The sequence below is a fragment of the Chenopodium album genome, chromosome 12 (assembly GCF_948465745.1).
Source record: "Chenopodium album chromosome 12, dcCheAlbu1.1, whole genome shotgun sequence".
Lineage (NCBI taxonomy): Eukaryota > Viridiplantae > Streptophyta > Magnoliopsida > Caryophyllales > Amaranthaceae > Chenopodium > Chenopodium album.
The window spans coordinates 46,486,709-46,499,045 of NC_137845.1; positions in this window are offsets into that span (position 1 = coordinate 46,486,709).

Here is a 12,337-nt window from a genome sequence, read left to right on the forward strand (position 1 = left end):
ATTGTGTGCGCCTTCTGACAGGGTTGCGCGCCCGCGGAGGCCTGGGTAGCTGCAATTGCTGATTTGGGAAAATTCGGAGGTTCGATTGAAGCGGCTTCTCTGATTGGTGGGTAATGTTGTTTGCGTTCTTGTTGTTGTAATTAGGTGGATGTGGTTGAGATGGGTTTGCTGCGGTGAGTTGCGGTGGTGACTGCTGGTTGCTGGTGGTCGAATGGAAGCAGAGGTGGTGCGGTTTTGGTGTTGTTGATGCCGACGCTGCTGGGGCTTTATGGTGGCTGAGGGGTTTGTTGCGGATGTTGTGAGGTGGTGAGGGAGTGAGTGGTGGTTGGAGATGCTGGGGGTTTGCTGCTGTTGCTGTTGTTGGTGGTGTTGATGGGGTGAAGCAGGGGAGTGTGAGGGATTGTGAGGGGAGATGCGTGGCTGGGCAGCAGGGGAAATGAGGGAGCAGGGGAGGTTTGGCGTTTTGGTGTGGTGTAGGATAAGGAAAGGTGTGGTGTAGGATAATAGAGCAGCAGGGGCTTGATATTGAAAGCTTGTGAATTGTGCTCGTTTGGCATTTGACTCAACTTGGGACCCGAACGCGAATATGACTTTGAAACTCGGAACACACTTGAGCTTTGAACCTTAATACGATTGCAAACCTACACACAAAGAAAACCGAGGAGAGGATCGGGACATAAAATAAAATAAATAAAATAGAAATAAATAAAATAAAAATAAATAAAGGACGAAATAAAATAAAACCAAGACAAATAAAATAAAATAAATAAAATAGAAATAAGTAAAATAAAATAGGAAAATAGACTAAAACTAATAAAATAAGAAAATAAACTAAAACACACCAAAATTACCAAAATAAACTGGAGACTTTATTAAAGAGAAAACAAGAGAATAAAAGGAAAATAAGGGAAAAATAGACACGAAAATAACCTAAATACTACCCCTACGAGTGACATAAATATCACTTATCAAATTCCCCCAAGCTAAACCTTTGCTCGTCCTCGAGCAAAGCTAAGGCAAAAGAGAACAAGATGGAATTATTGAAACCAAAAGAAACCAAATAGAAACAAGGGAAAAGAATGTACACTAACTCACTGTCGTAGGAATCACGGTTGTTTTTAGCTACAACAAGCCCTTAAAACCCCAAAGTTGCCTATGAGGACGAGTGAGGTCTCGTGAGGGTTTCCCAAGAGCTTAACCCACAACTCTTGACAAAAACCAAGGCAAGGCAACAAAAACCAAAGGTAACGAAAAAGAAACACGAAAAGAAAAAGCAAAACACAAGCTCATATATGGACAAGAGATAAGGACAAGTACTAATGAATGCAAACCTTTCTAAATGGACAAATGTATGCACGTTCCAAGATGTCAATGGTTGATTGAAACATAACACATGCTAAGCATAGAGAACTACTTAGGACTCAATCCACCCTAGCCCCAACCAATCGGGCCACGTTCTCTCCACTAGCTTCAAATCAACCCTTAAGATAGCTTCTCAAGATTCCACGAAGGAACCGGAAAAAGATAAAGAAATGAAAAACTTTGAGAAGGTAATCCCGACGTCTCAACTATGCATACTCTTTCCATAGGTTTGAAGTCTATCTCCCTCCACCGTTCTTTTGACCTAACTCACTAGAGTCCAAGGGTCTTTTTATTGGTTGTAACGTAAGGCTAAGGGTTAAGGTGGGATAAAAATTTAAAATTTGGTGATATTTCCTAAGTGAAGCAAAAAGTGCGGCCGACACTCAAAAACACTCAAGAATTCACTAAATATCAAACAAAAATACCAATAATGCCATTCCCCAAAGCTTACTCAACACAAACACAATATTCCCCCCAAGCTTGAACAAAGCATTGTCCTCAATGCTTAAACTAGGGAAGAAAATGAAACCATCTAAAATATTTTTGGTGTTTTTGTTTTTGTTTTTTTTTCTCTTTTTTTTTTGTTATTGTCCTTGCCCCTTTTTTTTTTATCATGGACGGCTTTTTCTTGAAACTTCATTTGATTTTCATAAATTTGCATATTTCTTTACAAGCTCAACTCTAACCAAATCTCAAAGTGCATCTTGTCTATGATCAACAACTCAAAACTCAAACCTCACATGCCAATGCTTCACTAACTAAAAGGTTGGTAAACATAGGCCATTAGGTTTGTAATGTGGTTTAAACAAGAGCGGGAAACATAAGGCTCAAATTGGTTAGCAAGTAGGTTTATGCAAAATAGAAAATCAAATTTGTAACAAAATAAAAAGAAGATAAAGAAAAATGAGAAAGAAGTGCCCTTTTCCTCCCCTAGAGTGCTTCGGTCACGATCTTGGGAGCTATAAGTCAAAACAAGGATCAAGACATGCATAGTTAAGGATCCAAATGTGCCACACAACAAAGTGATGAAGGCTAGAACAATGTTACCTCACACGGGATTATAACTAAGCAAATACCAACTAAGGGTGCCAAATCCACTATAGAGAGCAACACCATCTTACCACATACCCGTGAACTAAGGCTTCATGGCGCCCTAAAAGTTCTTAACCCGGCTACCTTAGCATGTAATATCCTAGAGTCAACCAATGACACTCTCAAACCGTGCACACATTAACCACTTAGGAAGAAAGGCATTCAAGAGTAAACAAATCCAAAAGATATAATGTCCAAAATAAGAACAAACAAAACACAATTTGCTAAACTTGCCTTGAAGTAAACAAAAATATTTTTGGATTTTCCAAAAGCATGAAAAACATGGAAATGCATATACTCACGTGCATGGCATATATGAATCAACATCCCACCAAACATGATAGAATACCCTCCCCCAAGCTTGAATGAAACCAAGCTCTCAAATCATAAACGATGAAACTAAGGAGGGGAAAACAAGGACAAATTAATCCAACATTACCAACACATGATCTTCAAGTCACAATAAGTAAGAGAGAGAGGGAAAAGAAGGATATTACCGAATATGGGATAAATGCAAAATCACACAAAAAACCCGAAATAACCTCATATGAGCCACAATCTCTACAAATAAGGCTTGAATTCCACATGATAGGTAAGTTGAGGCACATTTCCTTGATTCTTGATCATCACCAATGTGCAAGAGTATATCAAGTTGTGTACCTAGCAAGGAACACAAACACGTCCATGAGAGAAAATCTAATCTAAAAACAAAAGAAAATGAAAGCAATAAAACACGGGTTACTTCCCGCAAAGGCTTGTTTAACGTCCAAGCGAGACCAATCTAGTAAATATCCCGACAAAGAACGCAAAAGCTTGTCATATGCACCGGCAAACATATCAAGAAATAGAGCATACGCGATGCTCATATGACAAGCAAACATAAAGTACAAGGAGACTTTATGTTTGAGAGAAGGGGGAAAAGAAAAAGTAAAAGAATCAAAAGAAAAATCAACAAAATAAGAAGAAAAAGAAAGATAGGGAGGCAAACTATCCTCATAAAAATCTTTTTGATTGGCATTATAACTCTTTTCCTCATCAACAATAAAAGAGTTGGGGGCTTCGGAAGCATGGATAGGAGGAGGATTCCTAAGCGGTTCTTTGAGAAAAGAAGGGAGGAACATAGGATAGTAGGGGATATGGTTAAACCTTTGAGAGAAAGGTGTATGAGAGAGGGGAAAAGGGGTAGCTACTCCCTCACCACAAGGTCTCACATCACTAATGAGGGCATGGAAATCAATCATGGAATCCTCAAATGAAGAACCCTCACGATCTACATCTCCCTCAAGCTCAAAAACTCCAAATGATTCAACCTCAACCTCCTCTTCATCATCTTGAACAACATCTCCCATACATTTCTCAAGTCCTACCATCTCAAATCCAAGAGTGAATGGGGGCAAATTCCTCTCAAACTCATCTCTTTCTAATGAAGCATTATCAATGAACTCACTCAAAAGGTTATGGGCTTTCGTTTGAAATGCAAGAAATATTTGGGCCATAATCTCAAATGAGTCCAAATCATCGGGGATAGAGGAATCAAAAGCTTGCTCATTGGAATCATCTAGGGAACTATGGGACACACCTTTAGAATTCATGCAAAAATTTGATGCAATATGAGAAAGAACATGCACTTCATCATCATTAGAATGTACCTCATTACATTGAGCTATAGAGGGAGGGGAGTTAAAATCATGCATTACATGGTTACTATGGGGAGCATCAAGCACATCATGGGAATTCATATTAGACAAATCATGACAATTAGCATCAACATTAAAAGCATGAGAATCCCGAACATAAGTCTCATGATTGGCCCTCTCCCAATCATAATTATCCCTAGCTAACCATGAATAGAAATCCCAAGCTTCATCCGAAGACATAGTTTCAAGATCACCATTTAGCATATTATCAACCACTCCTCTAAAATGCTCATTTAATCCCAAATTAATGATTTCACAATAATCACCCTTGGTAAAACCCTTAACACCATCCAAGAAATCCTCAAGTCTATTAAAATACACCCAAAACGGTTCATTATCAAATTGAGGAATAGAAATACAAGCCATCTTTCATCAACAAAAACAAAACAAAGAGAACAAAAATAAATCAAAGGAAAAATATATACAATGGACTAGTCTCAACAAGATAACACAACGGTAATGGAAGCCGTTCCCCGGCAACGGCGCCAATTTGACAAGGGAATAATCGCGTCGTCAAACGACTATCTCTCGATCAAATACAATTTATACACCTAAACAAACCTAATACGAGTATAAGGCAAGCATAGGGGTCGAACCACAGAGAACGATTAAACACTACCAAATGCTATCAACAATTAAGCTAGTCCGGAATAAGGGAAGGTAAACCTAAGGTCTAAACAAACTAAAACTAGAGATAAAACATTAAGGGAAATGGTTTAGGTGTAGCATTCACTTGAACATAAACAAAAGCATAGAAGTTGAATTAATTATGAACTAAACATGCTCAAATATCGAAATAAAAGGTCCAATCTAGCCGCCTTCCGGGGTCAATTGGCTTCTCCTAACATAGCCTCTATGTTTCCACATTAGAACCATATACTAGGAGGTACTATTAAATAACAATCGATACTAATGAACCTTAACTAAGTCAACTTCCGTTCCTTGTTAGCAAAGCTTCACCTTTAATCAACTAACAACATGCATTTTGCAAGTAGATTAAAGAATATCAAGCATATAAAGACTTTAATCACAAATAAATCAACTCTAAACCTAGAACATGCTCAAGATCCAACTACACCACAACCATCCCCTCAATGGGGGAAATTACTCACTAATCATGATAATAACAAGATTAATCAACAAATAATCAAGAATTAACATGACCAACAAGCAATGAAGGAAAATCAAAATAAGCAAATAAAACTAAATACAAAAATAGAGAAAGAGAGTAAGAGATTGCTCATTAATTAAAGATGAAGATTTGCAAAGATTCAATCAAGCTCCTTCTTCAATATCCAAATTCATCAATGGAAAAACCCTTACTTTCTCTCTCTAAACTAATCTAATCTAATCTAAACCTAGAGAGAGAAGCTCTCCTAAAACTAAATTAGAGAATAGAATAATGGATAATAATTATTGTCCTAATTACCCCAAAAATGGGTATTTATACTAACTTCATAAAACTAGGAAAAATAGAAAAATAAATAAAGAAAACAAATAAATAAAGAAAAGGAAAATAAAAAGGAAATAAAAGAGAAAAGAAGTAAAAAGAGAAAAGAAAATAAAGAAGAAAAGAAAATCAGAAAAGGAAAAAGGAAAACAAAAATAAACATAAAAAAAGAAAAAGAAAAATAAAAGTAAACCCACAATTCCCCCCAAAACATCAGACTCAATTTCTCCATCTTCTTCGTGGCTGCTCTTCATCACCACGCATCATCCAAGCAATCACCACCGTCAATACTCCATCATCAACGGCCATGGTTGCTCAATCACCACCGTTCATCAACTACAATCATCTAGCATTAAATCGTGGCCCTTCGATTTTCATAAAAATCACGTGAGAAGTTCGTGATTGAACCCACATTTGCGCGCCCGCGAAGACATCGCGCAGAGGTCGCGCAAATGCTACTGTATCATTCTGTTCTTTGGAGCCCAATTGTGTGCGCCTTCTGACAGGGTTGCGCGCCCGCGGAGGCCTGGGTAGCTGCAATTGCTGATTTGGGAAAATTCGGAGGTTCGATTGAAGCGGCTTCTCTGATTGGTGGGTAATGTTGTTTGCGTTCTTGTTGTTGTAATTAGGTGGATGTGGTTGAGATGGGTTTGCTGCGGTGAGTTGCGGTGGTGACTGCTGGTTGCTGGTGGTCGAATGGAAGCAGAGGTGGTGCGGTTTTGGTGTTGTTGATGCCGACGCTGCTGGGGCTTTATGGTGGCTGAGGGGTTTGTTGCGGATGTTGTGAGGTGGTGAGGGAGTGAGTGGTGGTTGGAGATGCTGGGGGTTTGCTGCTGTTGCTGTTGTTGGTGGTGTTGATGGGGTGAAGCAGGGGAGTGTGAGGGATTGTGAGGGGAGATGCGTGGCTGGGCAGCAGGGGAAATGAGGGAGCAGGGGAGGTTTGGCGTTTTGGTGTGGTGTAGGATAAGGAAAGGTGTGGTGTAGGATAATAGAGCAGCAGGGGCTTGATATTGAAAGCTTGTGAATTGTGCTCGTTTGGCATTTGACTCAACTTGGGACCCGAACGCGAATATGACTTTGAAACTCGGAACACACTTGAGCTTTGAACCTTAATACGATTGCAAACCTACACACAAAGAAAACCGAGGAGAGGATCGGGACATAAAATAAAATAAATAAAATAGAAATAAATAAAATAAAAATAAATAAAGGACGAAATAAAATAAAACCAAGACAAATAAAATAAAATAAATAAAATAGAAATAAGTAAAATAAAATAGGAAAATAGACTAAAACTAATAAAATAAGAAAATAAACTAAAACACACCAAAATTACCAAAATAAACTGGAGACTTTATTAAAGAGAAAACAAGAGAATAAAAGGAAAATAAGGGAAAAATAGACACGGAAATAACCTAAATACTACCCCTACGAGTGACATAAATATCACTTATCAGAAGCATGGAGAAGGTTTAAGCGATTGCGGAGACAATTCCCTCACCATGGTATTCCAGAGTGGATGTTTTTCTAAACGTTCTATAATGGTTTAACCCATGAGTTTCGCATATACATTGACGCTACGTCCAAAGGTTCTATCATGACTAAGAACCCAACCGATGTGAAGGATTTGATTGAAAAGATGGCGGATGATGATAATTACTATCCAAGGGGACGAAATGCTACCAACAGAGGTAATAAATATGATGTTGATGCTCTAACTATTACTACTAAAATTCGGTTAAATTGCGACCATTTTTCTACAACCGTCTGAAAAACGGTCGCAAAATATTAATATTGCGACAATTCTTTTTTTGCAGTCGTAATATTACAACTTTTTTGATAATATTTGCGACCGTTTTTAGCCTTTTAGACGGTCACTAGGTTGTTTGGACAATTAAAAATAATTCTAAATTAAAATAAGTCGTTTGCGACCGTAAAAAAACAGTCGTAAATATCGTAATTTGCGACCGCTTTTAACGGTCGCAAAAGGGATTTTTTTTAATATTAAAAAAGAATACGGTATGTATAAAAGGAGCCCATTATCCAAACCCTAAATTTCTCCTCACTCACGCCGCTCTCCTTCTCTATCCTCTTTTTTTTTACTTTCTCATGTTCCTCCATCTCCTTCTTTTCCTTTTTCTCTTTCCTTTCTCCTTCTTCTCCATTTTTGTTCTTTATTTTCACATCTCTATTTTTGTTCCAATTTTCGCATCCTACTCCCCTCCATTTTTTTTATCTATTTCTTCTTTATTTCCATTTTTGTTCGCATCTCGAAACGAGTCCAGTTGTTGTCCTCTTCTCCGGCAGTGTCGGTGGTGTTACTGAGTTCGGAAACTTCACCCTCACGATCCATATTTGTGTTTGTTCGATGCTTAGCTGGTGGTGTTAACTAGTTCATGGTCGAATTTGGCCTTATTAAACCGAATTTGAGGTGAAGTTCAAAGTCAATTTGGGGTTTGAGGTACTCTTGTTTTTGGTTTATTTTGGTTTCGTTTTTGGTTGATTTTCATTTCGTTTCGGTTAAATTTGGTTAATTTCGTTTTTTTTTTTTCTTGGGGGCTTGATTTGATGTTTGCTTTTTGGGTTGGTTTTATTTTGGTTGTTTTTTGGTTTGATATTTGTGGTTTGTTGAAATTCCAATGTTATTTTTTTTTGTTTGGTTTTTGTTATTTATGGATTTTATTTTCGTTAATTTTAGTGGGTTTGATTTTCATGTTGGATTTTAGTGGGTGGGTGGGTGGGTAGTGCATTTTTTTTTTAAAAAAAACTTTTAACAACCGCTTAAGACGGTCGCAATTATAAATATTTGAGACCGTTTACCATAAGATCGTTGAAAATAATAAAAACGGTAGCAAAAAATCTATGATCGCCAAACAGTCGTAATTTTGTTTTTTTGCAACCAAGTGAATAACACCACCACGTTACGACCGTTGATGGTTGCAATTACTTTCAGCGACCGTTTTTGCTATTTTTAACGACCGTCAGAGGTGGTCGCAATCTCATAAAGTCGATCAACTCCAAGCCGAGTCTTCTCGACCCTTGATGGAAACTTGTCAGAAGTGTGGAACACAGGCCCATATTGCGCAAGAGGGTCATCAAGGCCATTTGTTTAAATGAAAACAATTGGGATTTTCCTTCCTTTTTACAGAAACATACATCAAAATTTCGTGTCTTTTCTCAAACATTGATTATCGTTTTATTTAAACTCAATCAATGTGGGGCAATCTGTAGACACCAAATTTTGATCCTACTTTTATAATTATCACTATTAATTATCTTTTATTATTATAGTTATCGTTTTTTTGCAAATAATTATTATTATTTTGCTAAATATTTTTATAAACTTAATGACGTTTGTTTTATTATTTAAAACGAAGAAAACAAGTAATAATAGTGATTTTTATTTATAATTTCCAAAATACATGTTACAATTTGTACTTCTAAACTACTAAATTACAAAATATTGAAGTACAGCTAACACTACATGTATTTTTACCCTGCTCCACCGAAATAATTTTCGAGCTTTCACTTATGGATTAGCAAGTAAATTAATACAGCCATTAGGAGGACCATTAGCCCCACAATGTACATGAAATACACCCTTATCATCCTCATGTCTTCCTCAAAGGTGAAGACAGGCTGATCTTCCTAGTTTTCTTGAAACATGGTGGCCGAGTTTAATGGTGGTTTTTGTTTGGTTTTTTCGGGTAAGGAGGAAGATGGAAGAAGATAAGAATTAAGTGGTGAGTGGAGATTTTGGATAAGGGTAATATCTTTTTACAGTAAAAAGTAGGTATTTTAGGTCGTATTTTTATACGTATATGTATAATAATCGTATAGTATAAAGTACAATATTTTTTTGTCTCGCCAGGGGAATATGTCGTTTTCTTTACAAACAAGCATTATTTACTCCTTTAGAGTATATTAAGTATATTAGTATGTTCACTTAGATTGTTAGAGCTTTTTTTTATTATTTTTTATTTTATCTAGTGATTTTTGCGATTTGTGCAATACCCTATTATATGACCAGTGTACTTATAAAACTACACTACTCTAAAGACTCATGCCCAACCAATGTAGGGAAATGACAAACATTCCCACACCTAAATAGGTACTACATGTTGTAGTGCTAAAGGAACCTCCTTTTATATGCACTTGTTAAAATGTCATTGTCATTTTATTCCACAGTTAATACTTGTTCCTATAAATACAAGTTCGGACCAAACCCATCGATATTTATCCAGGTGTTGTATGGACGAGAGTAAAAAGGGGGATACGTATGGATAAAAATGTATTTTTTTATCAAGAATGTATGGTTGTTTCGTATAATTATTATGTTGAATAGTAGGTGAATAGTGTTAGCAGGGTGAGTATCCGGCATCAAACTAGGATCCATTTTCTCATTTCGATTAAGTATCAATACCGTAGCAGCATGGCTAAGGGTCCCATGGAGTATTATGATGAAAGAAAGCCGTTTTTTTTTTTTTGCTGCTAAAATCATATCAAAGAATGTGGATACCGACATTCTTTTGTATTTCGTTCTTTTCTTCTTGTTTTACTTTTTATCTTTTTTTTTTCTTATTTACTTTGTATAACTTGTTTATTTCAGACTAGTTTTTGTATCCTGTCATCAATTTTGATAAACAATCGTCAATAGTGAATTAATGTTACCTTTTTTTATCCCCCGCGGTTAATATTGTATCCAATAAATTTCAATTTGGATCAATTGTATCAATATTTATCTGACAGCTAGATTTCATACGCGTCACATATTGCATATCACTATTCAAAACACTATTTGACACTATTCAAACACTATTTGACACTATTCAAATAGTATTTTCCATTACGTTGTCGACGTGAATTTGGTCTTCTGTTTTATTCGTTTGCTTGTTGTTTTGATCTAGTTTTGTACCTTTTATCTTTTTTTTTCCTTTACGACTATGATAAATATAAATTTGTGTTTTAGTAGAGTGAGGTAAGATAAGAGTTTACCCTTTTTTTAAGGTCATTCGGTTAAGAGAATATATTTTACTCCAAACTACCTTAAATTTATGTCGTATGACTTAATATTGTGTGATTTTACATGGTGTATTTTCACTTTGATCATGTCAATCTTATGATTTTATATGATTTACCTTACTTTAAACTTTTAGTAAGAGTTATTATTTGTAATGCTCGTATTTATAATGTTTTGTCGTATGGTTAGATGTTCTTGGGTAAATTTATATGTACTGTCTATTAAGGGCAGGAGTGTTTTTTTTATTTTTTTTATTTTTTTATTTTATATATATATATATAAACTCTGAAATATTATGTCCAACCCTACTAGTATTGTAACCTAATGTCCTTGTGTAACTTTCAGACCTGACATCTCGGAGCTGATATTTATTTTGTAAGTGTTGTTTTAGTACCTTGGTGAGTATAATAGTCACTAAATAAATTTAGGCATTCTGTTATCGTATACCATGTGAGTATTACTTTTGAGTTGTGACATGACTTGGTCATATATTTTCTTTTTTGTAATACCATGGCATTTTAGAACCTTTTTATTATATGAATATTAGAGTTGATTTTATTACGGTTTTCTTTATTTTATCAGTTTAAGTGTTGCAAAACAGATTAAGTAGTTTGTTACATAAAAAACGAGAGAATTTAATATCAAGATTCTCATTATTACCAAAATCTTGATATTTACCAAAATAATCCTTGAATTATATTTTATTTACTTTTTTTTATTTACAAATTAACCCCTTTATTTTCCTATAAATACCCCTTAATTTTCTCATTTTAAGACACCAAAAATTTCCTACAAATTTTCTCTCTAAAAATTCTCTCTAAAAAATTCTCCTCTAATCTTTTACTAAAAACTCTCTAATTTAGCTTTATTTTTAAGTTATTAGCTTATAAAAAGCATCATATAATTAAGTTGTTATTTTTATTTAAGTATTCTTATTATCTTTAATTCCTAAAAAAAACACATAAAAATATTTCAAGTTCAAGTATTATTGTTATTTTCATCTTTGTTAAAAATATCAGTTTAATTGCTTAAGTATTCCTAGCCTATATTAATACCCAAAAAAAAAGGTTTATTTCTCAAGATTTAGTTTTATTTTTCAAGTTTATTTTCTATAATAAAAAATCAAAAAAAAGTTCATTAGCTTTATTTTGCACTAATTTCTTTTAATATCTCAAAATTCCAAAAAAAATATCACTTAGTCTCTTTTATTTCACTTTAATTAAGAAGTTATCATCTTTTAGTCCTTGATAAGCAAGAAGGGTTACCTAAAAAATTGTTATATCTAGCTCAAGGTATTATCTTTATTCCTTTCTTAATTTCCTTAATTATTATTATTATGCTAACTAATGTGTTTGTTTCCATGTGATGTTACCAATAGGGGTAATGACAATATTAGGTGCTAAATTAGCCCTAAATCTTTCATTACTTCACATTAGAAAGGCAAACCTATTGGTGAGGTGATAGGTTATAAAAGAGGGGGGTTAATTGTATTTTGCATGGTATCTCTTTCTAATGCATTTTGAATAAGAAAGGTTAATACATTCATATGTTTGTATAAGATATATTTTAAAGAATAATTTATTTCTTAAAGTGAGCTTAAAGACCTAAGGAATTAAAAGTTTGTGTAAAGGATGTTTAAGAGTAAAGAGTTACTTACTACGTCCTAAAGATGGCCTATGAAACAACCCTTACGTCCAAAATCAGTTCCATTTCTTT